Source organism: Panthera tigris, chromosome B3, assembly GCF_018350195.1.
Source record: "Panthera tigris isolate Pti1 chromosome B3, P.tigris_Pti1_mat1.1, whole genome shotgun sequence".
NCBI lineage: Eukaryota > Metazoa > Chordata > Mammalia > Carnivora > Felidae > Panthera > Panthera tigris.
The window spans coordinates 139124970-139148694 of NC_056665.1; the positions used below are offsets into that span (position 1 = coordinate 139124970).

General features: G+C 47.1%; 1 long non-coding RNA gene across 1 annotated transcript; it reads right to left on the minus strand.

Annotated features, from left to right (window-relative positions):
* Positions 1–20776: 20776 nt before the first annotated feature.
* Positions 20777–23318, minus strand: LOC122239309. Its single transcript, XR_006218276.1, has 3 exons — positions 22757–23318; positions 21922–22171; positions 20777–21102 (listed from the first exon to the last, which is right to left on the minus strand). It is a non-coding gene; the product is annotated as an uncharacterized LOC122239309 (long non-coding RNA).
* Positions 23319–23725: the final 407 nt, after the last annotated feature.

Genomic DNA, 23725 nt, shown 5'->3' on the forward strand with positions numbered 1-23725 from the left:
GCCTGCTAATCGTCCCGTGGCATCTCCGTGGTCAGAATGCCATTTCTGGCTTTATTTTCTGTTTTCTGTTTGTGCATAAGATAATCTTTCTTTCTTTCTTTCTTTTTTTTTCCATCTGCAAACTCTAGGGGGTAAATTTTGAGCATGATGCACGGAGATTTAACCATGGGACTCTCATTACTGTTAATGGGAATGACAGCACTGAGTTTCAGAGCCCAAGAACATTTACCCCTTGGATGATGGTGTTTTGTGCTTGTTTTTTTAATTGTATTTACAAATAAAGCTGACATACAAACAGCAGCAGCTCCTGGGATGATGGCATTTTAGAAAATGGGTGGGAGTCGGACCGTCCATGGATCCCCAACCTAATGCAACGCAGATTTGGAGAGAGGGGTGGCGGGGTTCTCTGCACCTTTTAAGAAATTGTAGTTACGTACCCATGGCATAAAATTTACCATTTTTAGGTGTACAGTTAAGAAGCATTAAGTGCATTCATCCATCACTGTCATCCACCCTCTGGAATGTTTTCATCTTCCCCAGTCAGAAACTCCATACCCATTAAACACTAAGTCCCCATTCCCCTCCCCCACCTCTTGGCAACCTCCATTGTACTTTCTGTCTCTATGAATTTGACTATTCTAGGTACCTACTGTAAATAGAAACGTGGAGTCTTTGCCCTCCTGTGACTGGCTCATTTCACTTAGCACAATGTCTTCAAGGTTCAACCCTCTTGTAGAATGTGTCAAAATTTCCTTCCTTTTTAAGGCTGAATAATATTCCATTGTTTAGATAGACCAAATTTGGTTCCCATTCTTTCAACAATGGAACTTGTGTTGCTTCCACATTTTGACAATCATCAATAGTGCTATTAGGAACATGGGTGTGCAAATATGAGTCCCTGCTGTACTAATTTACATTTCCACCAGCAATGCATAAGCGTTCCAATTTTTCCACATCCTCGACAACAGTTGGTATTTTCCCTTCCTCCCTCCACTTTCCCTCTTTCCTTCCTTCCCTTCCATCCCTTCCTTCCCTTCTCTCTTTCCTTCCTTCCTTCCTTCCTTCCTTCCTTCCTTCCTTCCTTCCTCCCTCCTCCCTCCTTCTCTCCCTCCTCCCTCCCTCTCTCCCTCCTCCCTTCCTTCCTTCCTTCCTTCCTTCCTTCCTTCCTTCCTTCCCTCCCTCTTTCCTTCCTTTCTCCCTCCCCCTCCCTCCCTCTCTCCCTCTTCCGTTCCTCTCTCCCCCCTCCCTCCCTCTTTCTTCCTCCCTTCTGTTCTCCCCCTCCTCCCTCCCTTCCTTCCTTCCTTCCTCCTCCCTCCTTCTCTCCCTCCTCCCTCCCTCTCTCCCTCCTCCCTTCCTTCCTCCCTTCCTTCCTTCCTTCCTTCCTTCCTTCCTTCCTTCCTTCCCTCCTTCTTTCCTTCCTTTCTCCCTCCCCCCTCCCTCCCTCTCTCCCTCTTCTGTTCCTCTCTCCCCCCTCCCTCCCTCTCTCTCCCCTCCCTCCCTCTCTTCCCCCTCCCTCCCTCTCTTCCCCCTCCCTCCCTCTCTCCTCCCTCCCTTCTTTTCTCCCCCTCCTCCTTCCCTTTCCTTCCTTCCTTCCTTCCTTCCTTCCTTCCTTCCTTCCTTCCTTCCTTTCTCTCCTCTCTTTCTCTCTTTCATAGTGGTCATCCTAATGGGCATACAGATTCTCTGCATTTGATAAACACCAGATAGATCATATATACTTTCATTGTTTTTTTTTTCTTTCCTAGCTCCCCTTTCCTTGAGCTTTAAACTTCAGAAAATGCTCCCCAAGCTCCAAAATTGATCAGGTGTCCCCACTTGGAGCACTGAAAATGCCCTCTGCATATCCCTATTGCTACATACATCGCCTCATTTCTCATTTGTGGCTTCTAAGCCTCTCTTCCTCCCTCATATCTCTGCTCTGAGAAGGTGGCATCGTCCCTTACACCTACACGAGATCTGGCACCTAGTAGGCATTCAGTAAATACTGAATGAATGAATGAATGAATGAATTTAAACCAACTCCGTTCTATGCGACACACGTGTCTTTAAATTTGAAGAACAAAAAAAGGCTTATTACCGGGATGAGTATATCAAAATTCAGAGTGTGCAGTAACAAAATAACACGACTGTAAACACGGAGATGGGAAAAAGCAAATTGACTAAATTATTAGTGTCATTTTGATTTCAGAAAGTGCTGCTTCTTTACACATAAGCAGTTACAAATGCAGCCTATAAAAGTTAATATTCATAACATGATTATCTTTCAATGAAAGTATTAGGGAAACACAAAATAATAATAATGGTAATGTACGGGGGGCGGGCTTCCATGGTAACCTGGGCACATCAATTTCAGTGTTTAACCAGGGACCTGTGGCTCTTTAAGACGAGAGGTTCCGACGTCCAATTTCAGAGTGACCCTCAGTAACCGCATTGGAGGTCATGACTATGTGGCATTTCTTGACTACTGATTATTTAGAAGGCACTTTGGAAATTGCAGATAGCTTGTTTGCCCGGGGGAATTACAATCCACACACGATAAACGAGGTGTTAATTTTACTCTTTCCAGATCAAGCCACCGACATTTTTCTTCTTTCTGTCTTTTCTTGCATTTAGTTCATTTTCTGGTCGTTTGCAAATCTTTGAGGAAGGAATAGACAAGTGTGTTCGTGTGTGTGTGGGAGGGGGAGGAGGGGTTGAGTACACACAGGGCTGGATGTATAAGATGAAAATGGATGAATGGTAATATTTACACCTTTCGCACTGGAGAGAAGTGTTGAGGATCATTTAGCTCCACCCCCCTTTTTTTTAAATGATGAGGCTTTGAAACCGAAGGGGTCTCACCAGGGCCGAGAACCCTGTCGCTTAGTAGCCACAGAATTGGGCATAGAACCCAGGCGTGCAGAGGGTTGTAGAATTGAGGTTTGACGACTACTCCTTGGGTACGAAATGACGATGCTTACCCTCACGAGGGAAGACTGACCATGCAAATAGGTTGTAGCAGTAAGTGATGAGCTCGGTGGATGGGCTCCCACTAACCCAGTCCTTGAGACCGGCCCTGACAGGGCCGATTTTCCTGGTAAGCAGAGTGGGTACAGTGCAGGGGGCACATGGCACGTGGAGGGGCCCACAGACGTGTTTTGTTTTCAGTTGCCTTGACAATCAGAGGACAAATATAAGTATAATAATAACGAACGTACAATAATGAATCCAGCCTGGAGGGCATTCATCTGTATATCCACCCCGTTATCCGACATAGTTTTGAAGACACTTTTCTAGACGGGGAAGCACGGAAAGGCAAAAATGCTTCAGGCCCGCAGAAGTCATGATGCAGCTTTGCCTCCCAAATCTCTCACGTTCGCTCGGATTTTTCAGCGCTCGCCTCCATCGCTGTTCAGTTCATTTGCGGGGAAGCTGGACTCAAGATCCACCGTGAGAAAAGCGACTGTATTTCTGCGTTGTTTTCGACTTTCAGCAGCCAGCAGCAAGAAATCAACTTAAACTGGCCTCGGCAAAAGACGACGTCGTGGCCCCGACAAGGGCCAAGTTTTGAGTTCTCCGGCGTCAGGTAGGGTTGGAACCAGGTGCTCCAGCGACGACCGCTGGAATGTGTCTCCTCCTCGCTTGAGCGTTGCTTTCTCCGGCGTCGCCGCTGTTCTCTGCCAGGCTCGTGGTGGAGATATGCTAACCACCAGCTCAGCGCTTACATTCTGCGAGGCTCACCAGGGCGCGCGGCCCATGCCCCACATTAATGGGCACTTGTTACAGTATGCCGGGCACCATCCTGGGTCTTATTAAATCCTCAACTTCAGCCCATGAGATTCGATCTGGTCTTACTCCTCTTTGAGAGGCTAGGACACTGAGGCTCAAAGACAGCAGCTGAAAGGTGGTCCTGAATTGCAGTGACTTGCGGGAAGCCGGCTTTCCACGGTGGCAGAGCCCCAAGCTCCGTAACTGCACCGGGAGCCCTCTGCGGTGTGAGCCCTACAGGCCCTTTTAGCCTTGTGGTCACGCTTTCTCCTTCACTGGACCTCTCTCAACTTGCAGCTTCTCTTAGCTCTCGACAGGCGTCCCTGCTCCCGAGGCTGCTTTTCCTCTTCCGTCTTCCAATCCTTCTCTGCCGTAGAGCCCCACACCCGGTGTCTCAGAGCTTCTGTGACACCAAGTGGAGAATATCTCCAGTACGCTTTCCGCCCATTTTATCGCCTTCGTCTTGTGGCCGCTGGCACTTCCTCCTGTATAGTGATCGTTATGTAGACGCCACCTCTCCTACTCAGGAGGAAACTTTTGGATCCAATGATCTCACCCCATTCCCTTAGAAGCCCCCATAGAGCCTGCCATCCCAAAGGTACGCATTAAACATTAGTTCGTGAGTTAAAAAGTTGACTCACTGGGCCCCCACCAAATATTAACTTCTACTCAGGAAGGCTCTCTTTTTTGCCAGGCACTTTCAAGCATTATCCCTGACCTTCATAATGACCTGCTTGGGCAGATAAGACTGTTAAAAGCCTAAGAGATAGAGTGTCCAATGCCACAACGCCGCTCGTAAGGGAAGATGCCAGGATTTGAATCCAGATTTGTCCAAAGCAAGAATTCATGTTTCTCCCCCCCCTTTTTTCTTTCCTTTCCCCTCCATACTGTACTGTTTGATGTATAGTTGGGGCTAAAAGTAGCACCTCTTAACTCTGAGTTCAGTGCCCTTGAAAGTACTTGACTCTAAAGCAGCAAGAGTGAAGACTTCTGTCTCTTAAGTCACTTTATATGGTATTCCTACCAATCACGGTGGGCCTTTTGGGGCCTACTAAAGTCTTTGTATTGGTGAAGGTTATCTTTCGTAATAAGAAAGAAAGAGGTGCCTGGGTGGCTCAGTCGGTTAAGCGTCCGACTTCGGCTCAGGTCATGATCTCGCGGTCCGTGAGTTCGAGCCCCGCGTCGGGCTCTGTGTGGACGGCTGGAGCCTGCAGCCTGCTTCGGATTCTGTGTGTGTGTGTGTCTCTCTCTGTCCCTACTTCACTTATGCCCTGTCTCTCTCTCTCTCTCTCTCTCAAAAACGAATGCATGTTAAAAACATTTAATTATAAATAAGAAAGAAAACATTTTGTATCAGAGAGAAAAACGGCAATTACAAAACAATTGGATACAGAATAAGAGAAAGAAGGGACGTTGTCAATTCAAATATGCCCATGTCGAAAAGGAAGGCAGCATGGAATCTCAAACCAAGGGTGGCTCAGAGGATAGCTCCCAATTCCTTTCTTCTTAGCCTGATCTGCTTGTCTCAGCCACCAGTTTCCTTTCTCATCTATCTTGTTTTTCACCCGGTCTCCACATACCTTTGTCAGTCTTCAGCACAAAGCAGTTGGGTCACGGGACAGAGATGGCCGGAGGAGAGATTGGGTAAGCATGGGTTTGGCAAGGTCAGCAGAATTTCCGCTTCCCTGTGCCCCACCCTAAAATAGTGCCACACGCTTCCGTTGGCCCACCCTGTTATTTTATCATTCCGTTACACTTAACCACCATTTGAATCATCTTTGTCCTTTATTTGCTTACCTTTTTGTTGTCTGCCTCCCTGTGAATATAACCCATACTTCTAGAATGTATATAAGCCCATACTTCTTCGCAGTTGGGTTTACAGGTGCATCCTTGGTCTTAGAACATCACCAGGCATATGGCAGGTAGGGAAGGAAAAGAGGGACTGCCATTGGACGATTACATGGAATCAGAGCCATCTGGCAGAACTCATGGTCCAGCGGGCCTCGATGATGCTCTGGTCTCTTCCGGCTCCTGTTTTCTAAAAGATCCAACGTTGCCTTGGCTTCTGGAAACTGGGCCTGAGGAATTAGTAGTTCTCTAGGGGACAAAGTAGAAGAACAGCCCAAGCCAAGGAATGACCATGAGAGGAGGAAATGGAGGAAATACCAACCTTGCCTTTTATTATCACCATGGTTTTGAGAGGCTTCTTGGAAAGTTTGGAGCGTGTCATCAAGTGATTAGATGGAACTTCTTGGAGTGGCAAGTGAGCATTGATTTTTAGGTGATTGAAAATGGATACCTGTTCATCTGGTGGGATCCCAATCAGGACCCAACACCTCTTTAAGTCAGTAGAAATTGCCATTACAATCAATGGTTTGTACTGAGTGTAAATCCTCCAGTCAAATCAGTAGGAAGTGATCAATAGAACTGCTTTTTTTGATGTCAATAGGCAAATGGTGTGTAAGGTAAGTCGATGGGGAAAGTTTCCAACTTTTCTCCGTAAACTTTTGATTCTTTGGCAATTTACAAATTGGAGGGATGTGCACGGAATCCTCAGGCTTACAGCTTCCTCTCCAGAAATCCTCACTGGTCTCTCACCCAACTGTGAGGCTTCTTGGTTTCCGATGGCAGCATCGTAGCCTTTAACACATCACCTGGAAAGATTGCTAGGGTATGTCTGAGGTATCGCAGGTAGTTTTTCTTTCATTTACTTGCAATCACGTAAATAGAGAGAGGAAAGAGAACAGAGCATCCCAAACAACCTCCCATCTCTTGCCATTTCATCAGTTACCTTATATAATCAATGAAGTTCCTGAGGGGAAATTGAGCTGTAATGGCTGCCTCTTAGAGCCTACAATCAGAGCGAGAGCTTCTTGATGAGCTTGATATTCAACTTATCCAGATGACTCTCCTTGGGCTAATTAGGATTGGGTGAGCTTGGGGAAATGAAGAGGTTGGTTGGGAGATAATGAAACCCTCGTTCCCGAGCTGCCTCAGAATTATGAAGCTTGATGTCCCGGTGTGGGAAGTCAGCAGCCCATGGGCAGTGAGCCCCGTCGGTTGCACACGGCGGCGAGGAGGCCAGGGAACGTGGGTTTCCTTCTGCCCGTGGGTACCCTCCCTTGTATAGTCACTGTGGCCACAATCAACAGTTCTTATCCTGGTCTCCCTGACCCCTTCCGGGCTGTCCACATCTTACAATTTACCTGCTGAAGGTGAGGATGATGGTGATGATCGCTACAGTAATAATAACAACAATACCAGCAGCTAACCTCTCTTGAGTGCTTCCGACATGGATAACATTGTCTAAGCATCTCCCGTGCCTTTACTTATTAAAATTCTAGTTGCCTCCTGCTCATTTTTTTTTTTTTTTGGCTTAAGGAAACTGTGGCATGTAAAGGTCAATTAATTAGCTCAAAGTCACATGGTGTGTAAGAGATTTGAACCAGGGTTTCTGGCTCCAGAGACCGGAGAGCTGATGGCTTTCGTCACGAGGCCTGGGTGAGTGTACCTGTGAGTGCTTTCTCTGTAAATGATACTGATGGACATTAGCGTGCTCAAGCCTTTGGTGACTGGAATGTCAGACTGAGAGCATATGATCCCTACCCAACACCTGCCCTAATACTGGGAACGTAATTTGAAAACACGCCCTTCCGATGGACTGGTGGGTGGTGTCCATCTGATGCCTTAAAGAGAATACTATCATCACAGCCCCTCAGCAAACTGCCCCTTGGTTGAGATAATTATCTGCTTAGTCAAAGCAGGGCAGTGACAGCCAGTCTGGCACGAACAGATCCAATACTGTGTTGACATGCATTTTGTCTTTCTAAGCCCCAGATACAGTTTTCTCCATTGCCTTGCATGTTCCCAGGGATTATTCTGCCATTTTGACTTTTGTTCCATTTGGTTTTCCTCCCTAAAGATTATATCTTTTTCCTCACTGTGTCCCTGACACTCAGCATGGTGCCTAGAACACAGTAGGATTATCTTTCTCTCAGGTTTGAATTTTCCTTACTTAAAGTCAACATGTCAGCATCTGCCAGTTTATTAGACTCATGTTCTAAATTCTGAAGTTCTGATTAGGTATGTCACAGTTTTCTCACCTTCCAGGTAGGTGCCCTTTATTGCAATATTGCACAAGGCCTTATGCAGACTCTGTGACGTGATGACTGGTATTTTGTGGCCTGTATTAGTCAGGATGTGCCAGGTCATGGGGTTGTAACAAATACCCCCTAAATCCAACTGACTTATAAAACCAAAGGCTTTCTTCAAGTTCTCTCTACATGGGGTGGCACCATATGTTCTCACTGTGGGTCCTGGGTTGAGGGGGTAATCAGTTTCGCAAATCAGTGGTTTCACGGGAAAGAGTTTTGGAGGTCTCGGCACCAGCAATCGAAAGGGAAACACGTAACTCCCATTTGTGTTATGGGCTGGAATTCGTCACTCAGCTCCCCTCCACGTCAAGGAGGGTAGGAACGACAATCCTGCAACGTTCTGGGGATGTAGACAGCTGGATGTATCTGGTACGCAGCTCTAATGGGTACCACATGATCCCCAAAAGTCCACTGAGTCGAAACTACAAGAAAGGAATCCATTAAATGAGAATACAAGAGAAGACGTGATGAGTGCTTTAAATGTCAAAAATAATGCAAGGAGAATAGGAAAAAGAATAAACTGTTTTGCACATCTGTTGGGTTCAAAGATCCTTGCATATGGGTTTCTATTGACCTCTCAACAGTCTTACAAGACAGATATCATTAACTCCACTTTTCACCTAGTGGGGAAGATTAGAGATCTTAGGAACTGTGTGAGGCCCGTTGAGGCAGAGGCACTCTTTCCCCTGTATCTTTCTGATGTGACCAACTAGAGGAGCTGGTCCTTATCTTATCTCAGTGACCCCGAGGACAGCGTGTGGCATGAAACAGATTCTCAGTGGATGATGATTGAAGGAAGGAGCCATTTGAAGAATTGCTTCCTGATTCAAGAACCAGGTCGGATCTTCCATATGTATTTACGTATGGCCAATAAGTGGTAGCAGGTGGACAAGAGCTCCACCGCCAACTGTGGCCAAAGCCTTCCAGAGTGTTGTTCTTTCTCTCTCTCCTTCTCTCCTCCTCAGGGATGAGTTCTCTGCCTGGGGAAGTGTCAGCTTTCTGTGCGCACCCCGGCTGCTCAAGACGGTACAGTCCAAGGTTCCTCAACATGTTTTTCTTTCCCTTATTCTTCTAGTTCTTCTTTATTTAGTATTTATTTATTTATTTAAATTTTTTTTAACGTTTATTTATTTTTGAGACAGAGAGAGACAGAGTATGAACGGGGGAGGGTCAGAGAGAGGGAGACACAGAATCTGAAACAGGCTCCAGGCTCCGAGCTGTCAGCACAGAGCCCGACGCGGGGCTCGAACTCACGGACCGCGAGATCATGACCTGAGCCGAAGTCGGACGCTTAACTGACTGAGCCACCCAGGCGCCCCTAGTATTTATTTTTTAATTCTGTTATTTTTGTTCTTCTGACTTTTGGAAGACTCACTAGTAGCCCACGCTGTTGGTGGATCTGACGCGCAAAAACCTAAAACGTGCCAGAAAAGAATTTTCTGTTGCTCGTCTGAGATGTTGAGTTCTTTGCTTGAATAGAAGTACGTAGCACAACACTATAAATCCCACAATGGTGCGATACCACGTAGCACAACACTATAAATCCCACAATGAACACGTGAACATTGGAGGTAATTATTGTAGAAACAATAAAAGTAAGTGCAAAATGCTCTTATTTGTTATTTTGAGAGGGACGGACAAGCTGAATTATTCCAGGAAGCCGTCACTTCCAATGGAGGCTCTCCTTGCATCTAATGATCTTTCTGGAAACATTTTCGAGCAACTGGTTGTAATAACTATGCTAACTACGAGAGTATCTCTTCACTGAGAGCTCATTGCTCTCGGCATTGCTGTAAAGCATTAGGTCCCGTCTCATTTGTTCCTCACGCAACTACACAGAAAGGGTGAAACAGGCCATCTTGTATGTCCGTTGTCCGGATGTGGCGGCAAGGCTTCGAGACGGGCAACACCTTGTCTAAAGATACAGGGCTGGTAGCTCCGTACTGTCTGGCTTTCGAGGTCAGCTTCCCAGCCATTTGACTTCGGTGCCCCATTCCTAGCATGTGCCCATGACACAGCCACACAGTCAGGCACTTTGCAAGTCTGACAGTCAGACCTACTCCCTAATTGTATGTAAGGGGGAACTGAGGAACCGAGCGGGGATAACACCTGAGATATCCCTTCACTTGGTGGCAGGCCTGGGGCTCATGTCCGAAAGCTCAGGATCGTAGAAAGTGGAGTTCCTTGGGCTCTCTCTAGATTCAGAAAGAATGATTTAAATCTCATCTCTGCCATGGCAAAACTGAGTGATCTCAGATGCACATGGGGCTCAGTTTCCTCATCTATAAATGGATAATTCTGTGTGTGTGTGTGTGTGTGTGTGTAGTCATGCCTAGGTGACAGTTAAATGAGTTAATGTATGGAAAGCCTACCCCATCAGAGATATAATCATTTATTTTGCAATTATTATTATGAATCTACTGTACTCTTCACTGTGATACTTTTCTGATACTGCAGTGAGCTGCTTTTGCGATAGTTTTGTTCGAAGATAGTTAGGGTCAAGAGGTGAGAGGCTGGCCTTGGCCACCGCCAAAAGGAGAAGTGGTTGCCATCGATGCGTTTTTGCATCTGTGACCTCTACATCTAGGTCAAGACAGCTCTAGAGTCAAGAAGGACGTTGCCTTCTGACCACCACGCAGGTGGTGAAAGTGAGTTTGTCCCTAGCACGTAAGACCGTGAGTAGGAAGTCCTACTCATTGTAGGAAGCCCCGTCCGATTATTCTTGCCAGGGTGATGAAAAGTCGATTCTACCAGAGTGCTTACCCCGACCGCATTGGGGAAAACATAGAGTCTCCAGAGCTCTGCTCTGGATGAGAATCCGTCACTGATTGTGCCTTTTCCTGGTCCCTCAAAATGCTCACCAGTGACCCCCAAGTTCCAGGACCCGAAGGAGGCAGCACAGTGTGGGAGTCGTGTGTGCAGCAGGGACACCCCCAGCCAGCTCTGCCCCATAATAGCCTGGACCTTGGGCAACTCACACCCTCTCTCCTGGCTTCTCAACTTAATGAGGCACAGAAAGGAAGTGCCATTTGTTATGGCTTCATCGTAGGACCTCTGCGGGGCTACATCTCTTTGTGTAGGAGACCCTCATTCTTAGCCCAGAGGAGACTGACAAAGTCAAATGCCATAGCAGAGGCAGAGCCCTGGAACCAAACCTGATGCTCAAGTAAGGATAACGGTGATCAACACACTGAATGCATTTTTTTTTTCTTTACAAGACTTTGAGCTCCTTGAGTGCAGGACCCCTATCTTTTTGTTATCTATCTACTTCCGTCTTCAATACACTATGTAATAGACAAGAAAAGGGGCAGGGCACCTGGGTGGCTCAGTTGGTTGAGCTTCCAACTTCAGGTCGGGTTTGGCTCAGGTCACGATCTCATGGTTGGTGGGTTTGAGTCCCTCACCGGGCTTGCCGGTGTCTGAGCAAAGCCTGCTTCAGATCCTCTGTCCCCCTGTCTCTCTCTGCCTATCCCCTGCTCATTCTCTCTCTCTCTCTCTCTCTCTCTCTCTCTCTCTCTCTCTCAAAAATAGGACACCTGGGTGGCTCAGTCAGTTAAGCCTCTGACTTCGGCTCAGGTCATGATCTCGCAGTTCATGGGTTCGAGCCTCACATCAGGTTCTGTGCTGACAGCTCGGAGCCTGCTTCGAATTCTGTGTCTCCCTCTCTCTCTCTCTGCCCCTCCCCCACTCGCACGCTGTCTCTCTCTCTCTCTCTAAAATAAACATTAAAAAATTTAAAAAAAGGAATAAACATTTTTAAAAAAGAAGCAACGATAACACCAACATGTATTAAGCACCTACCCTTTGCCAACCACTGTCCTAAGAGTTTTAAATACATTAGCTTCTTGAATCCTTACAAGACCCTTATGATGTGCTGTCATCCTCCCGTGTTATAGATGAGGAAACTGGGACGCAGAGAACTCAGGTAACTTGCCCAAGATCACACAGGTATGCCGAGACCTTAGCGGACGCTCATTCGAGCGTTGAGTGGATGGATGCATTGAACGGATGGATGAGTGTCTTGCCCGGACTCCTCTGTTGACCCTGACTGTGGCCCTCTACTGGTGTGTCCGGCTGAGTTTGGGAGTGCCGCTGGGGATGGTGATGAGGGAGGCTTTGGGAGCGGCGGGGTGGCCTGCCTGTCCTACACATGCAGCCATAGTGAAGCAATGAGAGATTCCTAAGAAAATCCGGGAGAGTGAGTAGCTCTCTCCAAGCCAAGATGCACACGCAGGAAACGAAGCAGGCTTGCGGGTGATTTTATTTTTATACCTGGGTCCGCCCTTGGCTCATCGGCCTAGTTAGCACTTTGGAACCTCCAGCTGACTCTGCACTGCCTGCTAGCTTTAATACACTTCGACTCCGGCTTGCTATACCGCCCTGATGTCGAACACACGAGGCAGACAGCTGCCCGGAGGCATTCTCCGTGGAAACTCTCGTATCACAATAGAACTCGGCTTTCCACTATCACGCCATCCCTCTTCCTCCCATCAGCGAGCAACAGAGCAGGCTACAGACGCCAGGCAGTGTCACAGAAAAGTCCTAATAGACACATCGGGGGAAAGTGGGGCGGCCCCCCTCGCACACTGGATGCCTTTCCATCGTGCCTTTTCCTCCAGATAAGCCGATTACACATCATTAATTGCTCTCGGAAGATCTGTTTTCATCCCATCCCGCATGGACCTAAAAATGCTAACCTAAAGGAAATTACCATTGTCTTCTTCACCGCTGCCCCAAACTCCAAGACATTTGCATGAGGACCTATTTTGATTTTTCTCCTTCCAGAAGATGAACTGTATCTGTTTCCCTGAATGCAATAATTATTTTATTGCCCCGGCTTCTATCTGGGCACACATTCCATTTTCAAATGTAAATAATCATTTCCACCTTTAATAAATTAGATGGAACCTGTCTTGCTTGGAGAATGAACATTTCAATATCTTCAGACACACAATGACATCGTATCAATATTTAAAATCATTTTATGCGTGTATTCCTGGCTGTCCAACTTCATTAAGGCCATTCATCAAGCCTCTAGCTAGAGTGTATTCCCATTGGACTTGTAGGCCTGGGGGCCTACCAAACAGAAATTTAAACTAACTTGCCTTTTTAATTCACATTATTCTCAAATATTCTCTTTTTTAACTCCCTGCCATGACTGAGGCATTTAGACTGGGCCATGATTCGGTACATGTCAACACTTAACTGACACAATCCCCATTAGTATGTCTGAATATGTGTGTCCCGGTAAAATACAGTATCCATTCCTCCCTCTTGGTTGATAAATTACCTTTACTTCCTCCCTGCACTTGGCAATAATTTGAGTTTATTGCTCGATGTTTCTGTTAAATATTTACTAACATTTTAAACTATGTATAAATGGAATCTTCAATGTTTTCTAAGTCTCCTTCTCTCCCCTGACTCCAAAATCATAAATCTCTTGATCTATTTTTCATATTCCTGAGGAGGCCCCGCCAGGACATGCGATACTGGGAACAAGAAGATTCTTGCAAGTAAGATCAGCCCCTCTCCTGGCCACCTCTGTAGATCAGGCCAGATTTGTTCCCAAGATGTGCATTATTGAGCTGACACTGAAATCCCATGCTGCAATGCCAATAAACAATTAAGTCACGCTGAGGAAATTGCAATAAAGCCCTCCCAAACAGGGCGCCGACCCGGAGAAGGCTGGAGAGGAGCCCTTCCTCCGTGAGGCCACCTCGCCAGGAAAAGCCGGTGCAATGCACATTCATATTTCAGGGGCAACCAGGCGTCCGGGAGCGAAGTGGCCTTGTGGGAAAAGAGCGGGGCATTGCATTAGTATCTTAGGGCTGCCCTAACAGAATATCACAGACTGCGTGGCTTAAAGAGTAGGCATTCTTCTTTTCCTCATGGTTCTCGAGGCTTGAAGTTCGAGATCAAGGTGTTGGTAGAGTTGGTTCCTGAGGGCCATCTCCTTGGCTTGGTGATGGCTGCCTTGTTGCTGTGTCCACACATGGTCTTCCCTTGGTGCGAACACTGCCCTGGTGTCTGTTTAATGTGTGTACAAATCTCCTCTTCTTCTAAGGCTACCAGTCCTATTGGGTTCAGGCCTGCCCATATGACCTCGTTTTACCTTAATCACCTCTTTAAGGGCCCTTTCTCCAAAAGCAGTCATGTTCTTGGTTGGTTAAAGTCTTCCATGGTGGGCAAAGTCTACTCTTCTTTGGTTCATCCAGCACAAGCCCATTCTCCCTCTCTTGAATGAGTACTAGAGCAGCTCATGTCTCCTCTGAAGTTCTTGGAAATTCTGTGGCCAGCTTAGTGTCTCTGAGTTCCTGCTCCCTCTGGGGTCCAGTGGGGACAAGGACCACTTATCTTACACAGTTGTTCTAAGAATCGAATGACCTAACAAATGAGAAACTGGCTGTCTGGCAGTAGGCATTCAGTGCAGGTCAGAAAATCGGAATCACCTGGCATCAGGGAGGCGGCATTTAAACTTGGGGTGAAACATGAACAATGTTTGGAGCAATGGAGCAGAAAAGTGAAGACATTCCAGGTATACGGAAGAATTGAGTGTTGTCTTTTCTTCATATCTCCTCCCAGTTTGGGGGCTTTATGTTTTAATGGTGGGTGATTGCATTTTCAAGTCAGTCCTGTGTTCAATATAGTAATAGAACATTATTTGCGTTACTTCCAAAATGAAGTGCTTATATATATATATAAAAAAAAATAGTTGAAGAGCTCCCATAATATTAAATTGTTCTGCACTGCGTGTGCCCAAATCCTCGATCTTTTCCAAATTCAGTACTTCACAGTTTTAAGAGCCCTTCATTTTAGAATTGAATGGGGTGTTCTGGGCACGTGCACCGCGGGCCACTTTAGTCTCCCAACGATTGCGCCGATAATGTTAAGAGCGCTCCAGCTACTTGGAGCATAGCCCTGGCACGCATCCGCCTGCTCTCACGAGCCTCTTCCAGGCTGGAGGCAGACTGGACTCTGGAACATCTGTGCCCACGTGGGTAACTCTGGACTGGACCGACTCCGGGCCTTGAGGCCTCCGACACAGCCTTCGTGCTCTGGTTTTGTACGGAGGTCTGGATCCCAAGGAGAACCGCGTGATTAGGGAAGGGACTGTGGGGTTGGTTCCCATAAGGCCAGCCACGATGAAATCCCTGCAGAGTTGGTTGTCTGTTGTTGGAAGGACAGAGACAAATAGTGGTTAAAATTCTGCCCTGTGCCAGTTGGGGTACGTAGACTTGTGAGGTCCTTCATGTACAATTGGTGCGACCATCATGCAAAGTGAAGACTGAAGCTCAGAGAGATTAAGACATGTTCCTACACTTGTTAGTGACCAGCCCTGGGTCTGGAAACCCAGTCTACCTTATTCCAGTGCCCATGCCCTAGTCACAGCTAGCCGGCAATGTGGGGGGGGAAATAGGGTCTTGGAAATGAAAGATGAAGCCAGGCCTTGAACCAAGTCTTCTGACTCAGTCCAGAGTTCCTTGTACTCATAAGAAATTGGTGCCATGTGCTGAAAAAAAAAACATTCCTTGGCTTTCTCTAGTGTCAGTGCCAAAGTCATTTTCATTCACAAAGAACAAGCAGCATATAAATATAGACCATTAGTTATTGAAGAAAGTCCTGCCAACAGACAAAGGCACAGGTGGAAATATAGGGATTGAGGCATGGGGACAGGGTGTGACTGTGCAAGGTGCTGAGGTCAGACAGCTGCCTAACAAATACCCATTCTCTTTGTCTCAGCTTCCCTGACCTCAAACTCTAAATCAGACTCCTGACCTTCTCTCTCCAAATGCCCATGTTTTTTCTTCTTCCTTTTGAATTCCAAATGTCATGCTGTGCAAAGTGCATGTTCGTTTTAGGGACTTTATTTCATAACAGTAACCCTCACCTGTTTTTCCTGAGAGGCTAGGGTGTCTGTGATTTCAGAGTAAACCTAGGACCTAGGTTTACTGGAATATACTAGAAACGTAAGAAACATGATTTGAAGGCATGCACGGGAGCTGATCCTCTTCTTCCACTTCTCAGATATGGCGTAGAAGGAACCTGGTTTTGGACCTACAATCTGAAGACTTGAATTAATGTTATGTCTTTGCCCTACATTTCTGGGTGAACTTGGGTCTGTCTCTTGACTCTCTGGGCCTCTATTTTCTCAAGCATAGAAAGTGGATAATAATACCACTTTTCTGGGGTTCTGTGATGATGAAATGAGACAGAATCTGTAGAAGGTCCCACGGAACTCAGTGCATAGCTACTGGTTGGTATGTTTGCTGATACTGTAAAGGATTCTCTTCTCCAAGTGGTAATGTCTCCTAGAGTCTCAGTCATGGGCAGGCTAGGGGCTAAGATAAAGAAAAGACTTTTTCCAGTAGTTGGTGATGAAGCACAGCTACACAATGGCACTTGGTGAAATGAACACAATGACTGGGTTAACTCATGGGGTATTCCAATCAGATCTACCCTCCCTCCTTCAGAGTGGCAGCCACCCGGAGACCAGCCATCTGTGGACACAGAGAAAGACCTAGCTCTAGGGACAGGAGACTCAAAATAAAGATTAAATAAGAAAGAGTCAAAGCGGGCCAAGTTCAGCACTGATCTCAGTTATGTGAGTGCTGGATAGGCCAGTTCCAACTCTCTAATGTAAGAGTTCAAAGGGCGAGGTTACGTAGAAGTTAGTTATCATTAAGTGACATGAACCTGAGGTATTGCTTATCAAAAACTGACTCTACTTTAAAAAATTGCTCATTCACCCCATTCTTAGTTCCATACTTCTTTTGTCCCTAATTCTTTAACTTGTCAGTGGATCCTATTGCCCTACAGATTCATTTAAACAAACAACAAAACCAGGAAACTTGTGGTGTATTCCAGTCCTGACATGGTTTGTGCCCAGCGATTACGCTCATGTTCTATTTGTATGGACAATTCTTCCTTGTACCTGCTACCTTTGAAAATCCTAAGCTTTTGTCTTGTTCCTGGTGGTCTGGTCATACGCTTAGCATGGGATGCTGGCCCTGTCCCATGAAAGCAACACCAGAGAGGCCATAAAATTAAGGGCACTGGGAATGGATCTGAACGAGTAATATAAATATTGCAAGAGATTTCTGGGGAGACCAAAGCCAATTATTGTGACCAAAGGGACCTGAGCGTCATTTTTAGTAGGATGGATATTAAAGGGGAAAGTTTGCATATTTTATCTTTCTTTCACATTACCCCTGATGTATCTCTGATAACCATATGACCTCTTTGAGGCATAAAAATAGCAAAGTCCAACCAGTGGGGTATGTGGTCAGTGAGGAAATATCACCCCTCAGGAAAAGCTTAGGATTCAGGTATCAGCAGTGCTGGTCAAAAGCCTGGCTGCTGAGTGTTTCCATCTTTCGTTCCTTCCATAGCCTCAAAGGAGGGAGGAGCAAGAAAACTTCTTTGGGAAGAGCCATGCCTGGAGACAAGGACAGAAAGCTACTCTCCAGCTTTGGGGTTATGAAACAAATGGCGCGACCAAGCCCAGAATTTGATATTGGAGCTTTTTATCCTGGGAGTGTATGAAGAGCACAGTCATGATAAAGGAAACTCTAACCCTAACACTCAAGGATGCTGGGAGCATGAAGCAGAAACAAGCAGTTACAAAGCAGAATCAAATGGAAATACTAGGGGATAAAATATATAATATTGGACATAAAGAATTCAGGAGGTGAAATAAAAAGCACAATGAATGTAGTTTAAGAAGAAATTAGTGAGCTAGATCAGATTGAAGACATTCCTGAGAAAGAAGCAAGCAGGGATAAAGAGCTAAAATGTATCAAAGAAAAGCTAAAATAAGTGAAGACCAGGAGCACACAATTCAATGTAAACATTACAGGCGATCCTAGAAAGAAAGACAAAATAAAGTGACAAGAGGAAATATTTGAAAAACAGTAACGACAGAATAAAAGAAAGAAAAAGATTCATATTTAAAAAAATTTTTTTTTAATGTTCATTATTTTTGAGAGAGAGACAGAGAGCAAGCAGGGAAGGGGCAGAGAGAGGGAGACACAGAATCAGTCGCAGGCTCCAGGCTCTGAGCTGTCAGCACAGGGCCCGACACAGGGCTCGAACTCACAGACTGCGAGATCATGGCCTGAGCTGTAGTCAGCCACCCAACCAGCTGAGCCACCCAGGTGCCCCAAGAAAAAGATTCATATTCAAAGTTCATATGGAATGTCAAATAGAATATATAAAAGACAAATCATACTTAATATAATTATATTTAAGAATGTCAAAGAAAACTAAAAAGGTAACAAGCTCCCAGAAAGATCATTTATATAGAAACAGCATTCAGATTAAAGTCTTATATCTCAGTAACAACATTGAATCAAGAAGACAGTAGAGAATAATTTTGAAATGTTGAGCGAAAATAACTTTAAATCTATAATTTTATACCCAACTGAAGTATCTTTTGAAATCGGGCAAATAGGAGCACCTGGCTGGCTCAGTTGGTTAAGCATCTGACTTTGGCTCAGGTCATGATCTCACAGTTCGTGAGTTCAAGCCCCGTCTCAGGCTGTATGCTGACAGCTTGGAGCCTGGAGCCTGCTTCAGATTCTGTCTCCCTCTCTCTCTGTCCCTCCCCCGCTCGTGCTTGCTCTCTCTCTCTCAAAAATAAAATAAATGCTTTAAAAAATCTGGGCAAATACAGCCTCAGAAGGCTTACTACCCAAACACACCTTCTTTGAAAACATTTTTGGAAGAAGGACATCAGTAGGAGGATGCTTTGAGGAATACGGAAAATAGGAGTGAGTGCATAACTTACTACACTTTATCTTGTGTGTGTACATTTGTGAAGGTGTGTGTGTGTGTGTGTGTGTGTGTGTGTGTGTGTATTTAAAACAATATCCAAAAAGAATCAGGTAAAAAGATAACCCACTACATAATAAAAACACATTTAAATTCTACATATTGTAGCATAATACTAACACATTTGCTGGGGTGGAATGAGGAAGGGGGTTAGAAAAAGTGTTTAGTTAATCAGAGAAAGGTGAAAACAACCCAAATACTTCTTATTCTGAGGAAAGATACTGATCTTGGTTCTCTCTGATTTGCCCACCATGCTGAAGCCCAGGTCGCAATCTTGGCTTCTCTATTTTATGGCTATGTAACCTTCAGGAAATTTTTCTTCTCTCTCTGATCTTCAAATCCAGGATGATAATGCCTGTCATGAAAGGTTATTTGTGAAGTTTCGATGTAGAGCGTGGCTCCCGCTACACAGTTGCCCTGGACACAGTGCAGATGTTGGCCCTTAATGCCCACAGGTCAGATGTCACCGCTTTTGTTGGTGAAAACGTGGCTTCTGCTTACGTGTTTTTTCTTCCTGACTGTGGCAGAAGGCAGGCAACAAAAAGCGTTCTTTTCGTCTGTGAGGGGTAAGGTGGCTTAGGTGTAGAAAGAGGTAAGTCACATCTGAAAATCACGTTTCTTCCACCTAATTTTATAAATGTTATCTTCAAGACTTCCCCAACTGTTGCTTTTTTTCTTTTCTTTTCTTTTTTTTTTTTTTTTTTTTTTTTGACCCAATATGCATTTGTGGCTCGAGAGATCAGGGCTCCTGCAGGGCCATTAATTGCCCAGTTTGTTCCTTGGGAGTAAAGCATGGGCATGAACACATGTTCATTAGGACATCTTAATTGGAAACAAAAATCACCATGGCTACCGCAAACATGATTTAAGAAGAGGAAAGCAGGCTGGTCAGTTTTCATTTGGATTTTGTTTTATTTCATTTTATTTTCAATTCTCCCACAGGCCAGGCACAGCAGCTTCACGATAAAAAATAATGGCCTGAGAAATGTCCTTCTGTAACATCCCCATGGCTGTGTGAGTTTGCATAACTCAAATGTGTCTGGAGGGACCCATCTTTTCCTCTGATCCTGCTGAGAGTGAGTTGGGGTACCCGCACGAGGGTGACTTGGATCCCCCAAACTGCTACCCTGGGATGCCCCAGAAGATGATCTTCAGGGAACAATGTGTTCTTTTTCTAGCCTCTCCTTTATTATGCTTGTTCAAGTGATAACGTTCCGAAGTTCCCTTCCCCTTGTCCAGCTGTTAGACTGGGGACCCTGGAACAGTCTTTATTTTCACAGAGAGAGCACAGCAACCTGCCATGTGTCTTTCGATCGCTGCTTAGTTTTTGCTCTAGATCCTGGAACGACAAGAGGTTCGAAATCCGATAAGGGTGCCACTTGGTCAGACATGAAGAGGTGTGGAACGAGTCGTCCTCCTTCATGGCACTTTTTTCTTTATTCTTTGATTAAAGTCTTTTCTCTTACTTACATCCCCCATTAAGATGTCTCGGTGTCATTTAGGGTGTTAATTGAGAGGAGGTTTAAGCTCATCAAAGCGATTATAAGTGATAGTTAAAAATTTCTATATATGGCCTGTGCTGGAATCCGCACGGTGGGGTGCCATTTTTTTCTTTTATCCAACTGACATTGGTAATAATAGATGAAATTATTACTAAATCACAGCTGCAGAGATGATATCATGATTTTTTTTGTGTGTAATCTTTGATGAAAAATTAATTTTTGAGAGGGATAATTTAAAATGATTTAAATAGTATTATACTGAAGTCCTTGCTGGTAATTAACGCCAATCTTGTCAGAAGTGAAACCACTTTTGCAGCTGTTTCTAAAGATACCTACAGTATTTGTAACTTTTCTGTGAGTGAAATTATAGTGTTTGGACTTTATTTTTACCGCACAAGGACCATTAGAAGAAGAAGGCGTCTGATAGGAACCTTTGTTCTTTGACGCCTCGACCCTGTTTTGTGTTCAAAGCTCCCCCCCCCCCCCCACCCATGCTAGTTTAATTATCTCCAGACCGTGGATCAGGGCAGCGTGGGTCTTCATTTTTATTTTTTAAACATATAAACAGTGTTTACGGTGGACACCTTGCGCATACGTCTCTTTCGCCCCTGTAGGTTAGTTACGTAAGAACAAATAACTCGATATGTGGAGGGTTTAATTGACAGAACAGATGGCCGGTCATAAATGTTCGTTCATCGTCATCAGTGCCTTGACTTCCTTCGAAATCCCCTTCGGTCACCGGGGCAGAAAGCGCTGTAACGAGAACTCGCTGAAAAGAGACTTCTCTTTGCTGGCTTCTTCATACTTTAAATGACAGAAGGGAGGAAGTGAGGCGTGTGCTGGTGCGTGTTCGTCCTATATAGAAAGACCTGCGGGAGAGGTTAAAAAAAAGAAAGACATTGAGATTTAAGTGGAAGAACAAATGAATGAGTGGGGGGGGGGGGGGGAGGCACAGTCTCCTGGGGCGATTTTCTTTTCCGCGGAGCGCGACGGGCGTCACGAGGCTTCCCTTTGGCAAAGAAAGGCCGCCGGAGGGACGGAAGAAAGGTCTTTGCGGGGGCCGAAAGGCCAGTTTGTTGGCGGAGGGGCGGTGAGCGTGCCTGCGGCCCGCGCAGGACGGGGCTGCCGTCAGAGAAGAGGGGTTCAGGCTGCGCCGCTTCAGGGTTTCTTTTTCGGCTGCGGGGGGAGGGCGATCAGCAGGTGCACCTAAAAGCTAATCCGCCAGCCGCAGTGCCTTAGGTGGCCCTGTTTACACCTCACTGGCCAAGGGGAGGAGGGCCCTGGGAGGCAACAGGTTTCCCAGCGCAGGGGGCTCGCATGGGGACAGGCACGCTGCAGCCGGGAACTTGAAAAACACGGATCTTACTTTCAGCTGACTCCCTCTGAGTACGCGCGCGTGCCCAGTGTATCACAGGCCTTAGCTAGTTGAACCCTCGTATAAAACCCAGGAGGTGGGGCCATCCTCCTTCTCTGCGTGGAGACTCAGGGGCTGGTGTGCCCCCCCATTACAGGCCCCGTGCCTGGCGCGGGGCCGGCGCCCTCCAAGGGGCACATGAAATGCCGGCGGAGGAAGAAATTCACTTCCCCTCTCACGACTCTGTGAACGCGCCGGCGCCTCTTGGCTTTGGTCTCTTTGCTCTCTGGTTCAGGAACCCATGGATCCTAGAATGAGAATCTCCAGCTCTTACTGTCCTTGGAGCCCGCGTTGGACGGCATCGGCCTCCTTCAGCGGGCACCCCCTCCGTCGGGAGCCCCCGCCTCCGGAAACTCGGTTCGCGTCGGTCGTGACCCTCGCCAGGTTTTATTTTAATGATTTGCTCCCACGCGGGTCTCTCCCACCAGACTGTGCGTTCCCTGACGGCAGAGACCAGGCCTTTGTTCCCTGACGCGTGGATCGCGTTCGTCCATCCATCCATCCATCCATCCCACAAGCATTTCCTGAAGGACACATCAGGTGTCAGGGAGGATGATGCAAAGACCCTCCCCGCTCTCAAATCCCGCACGGTCTGCCGGGAAGAAGACCAGTAACAGCTCATTGAATGAATAAATTCAAGAGTAAATGAAAAGAAGAAGAAGAAGAAGGAGGAGGAGGAGGAGGAGGAGGACATCTGACGCCCTGTAGGGGAGAGATTGGCCAACTTTCCCTGCAAGAGGCCGGCTCATAAATATCTGGGGCTCTGCAGGCCGGACGACCCCTTTGCACAACGACTCCGCTTTGTAACTGCAGCTCGAAAGCAGCCTTGGAGGACAACGGAAGCCGCTGGGAGCGACTGTTTCAATAAAACTTTATCTATGGAAACAGGCAGTGGGCTGAGTGCACAGACCGTGGTTTGGTGACCCATGCCCGAGGGCCCAGGGCTCATTCACGTTAAAGACGGAGACAAAATACGCTGCGAGGAGTATCGCTCCCCAGTCTGTGTGTGTGTGTGTGTGTGTGTGTGTGTGTGTGTGTGCTGCGTACGGGGCGGGGGTGTCAGCTGGGTGGGTTCCTTAAGATCTTGGTATCACTAAGGGCAGGTAGACCTGTCCGTGCGCGGACATCCGCGAGGCACCGACGATGCGCCTGGAGGCAGAGGCCTCTCGCCTGGTCGCAGGCCTCAGTTCTTCGTCCTCCCTGGGCCCTCCTGGTCCTGGGAAAACTCGCAGGGAGGCTCACCCGCCCGCATGGCAAGGCCGGAGGGCGAGGCGGGCACGGGTGGAGGGCAGGCCCGGATCCCACACCGCACACCAGCGTCCTCTCCGCGCCAGAGCCCTCAGGCCGCAGTAAAAGCCAGGAAGGCACCAGGCCATCGTCCGCTCCTCGGGCACACTTGTCGCCGGCCCGTTTTCAGCGGACGATCCCGCGTCCCAGGCGCCCGGAGGCCTGACTGGCCGGACGGAGCTCGCAGCGCAGGGCCCCCAGCTGGCCCCTCGCACTGTCTGTCACCTTCCTCGGGGCGGGGAGTCATTGTCCTCACGTCCGGTCCGCGCTTTTGGGACTTCGGGTTGGGCGACGGGACACGGCTGGCTGCCATGCGTGACTTAGGTGGCCCTGGAAGCGGGGAAACTTGCGCCCTAAACGCGGGGCTGCAGAGGCAGAAGCAGGTGGCCGGACTGCCCCAGAGGCCGGAAGTGCCTTTATCTCCGCGTCACAGATGCGGCTGCTGAGGCCAGAGAGTTGGGGCGGCACGAGGCGTGGCCTGACCCTCCGGGTCTTGTGACTGCCACGCACGCAGTGGGGGCCCAGCGTCAGGGTCCCTTAATGTTCTGCCGGGTGCGAAGGACTTAACCGCCCTTATCGATCCTCGGTTCACAGGCCACTTCCTCCTTGAAGCCTCTCGGATTGCCTGGCAAGTCTGATACTTCGTGGGATCCTGGGCTTGTCTCGGTGGCTCAAGGACCTCAGACTGTAAGGTCCGTGAGGGCAGGAGAGATGTCTGTTTTGTTCACTGCCATGTTCTAGGAGCTGGCAGGGGCCCAACATCAGACACAGCCCCGTAAACACTTGTCCTG